Below are 1,020 nucleotides of genomic sequence, written 5' to 3'. Positions count from 1 at the left end.
AAAAAAAAAAAACAGGTCGTTATATCAACTTCGATCCCTATGTCATTTCCGGTTATTACCGTAATGTTGATAGTTATATTTAACAAGGCAGATAGGTACCGACTAAACGTGCTATTGTGAAGAAACAAAAGTCTGACAGAGGACCTTGGCGCATGCAATTACAATAATAACTGTCGCAAATTGTCATATTGCTCCAGAAATTGCCGAATCTCATTGAGGTGGTCCTTTTGAGTGGCAAGGACAAACGCGTACATTTTACTTTACGGTAATGGGAATTGACGTCATAAACTTGCCAGTAGTTTTCCTGTGGAGTGGAGACCTTCCACAACAGGGTGACTACTGCTCAAAACCCCCAGGCAATAGGAAAAAATATCATACATTTAAAAGGAAAAATTAAGCAATTATTCATCACTAATATGTTGATGAAATGGTTCACAATATTCGTGTTGGTAAACTAATTTGCAAAATACATAAATGTTGTGTGTCCGTTGATTTGCCAGTTTTTATTTGCCTCTAATTTCCAAGACTGTACTGTGTGTGCAAAAAAAAATGTACTGTGTGTGCAAAAAAAAAAAAAATATGTTTATATGAAATATAATAGTAACTTATGCATGCCATGATATTTGTCTTTAGCAATAAGGTGCTTTAAGTCCATTGGCATCTGCATTTTAATTATATTTAGGTGTTTGAAATGTTTTCAAATCCCGGTCCCACCTGTGTGGAGTTTGCATGTTCTCCCCGTGCCTGGGTGGGTTGTCTCCGGGCACTCCGGTTTCCTCCCACATCCCAAAAACATGCGTGGTAGGTTGATTGAAGACTCTAAATTGCCCGTAGGTGTGAATGTGAGCGTGAATGGTTATTTGTCTATAGGTGCCCTGCGATTGGCTGGCGACCAGTTCAGGGTCTGTGAGGCAGACACTCTAACCAGTCGCCAACCGCGCCGCCGACACGGGAACAAACAAGTACAATTAAAAAGATAATTCTGTTTCCGATGCAAAAATGGTTTTCCTTTACTCTCTG

The sequence above is a fragment of the Phycodurus eques genome, chromosome 10 (assembly GCF_024500275.1).
Source record: "Phycodurus eques isolate BA_2022a chromosome 10, UOR_Pequ_1.1, whole genome shotgun sequence".
In the NCBI taxonomy this organism is placed as follows: domain Eukaryota; kingdom Metazoa; phylum Chordata; class Actinopteri; order Syngnathiformes; family Syngnathidae; genus Phycodurus; species Phycodurus eques.
Note: the sequence above shows the minus strand (reverse complement) of the source record.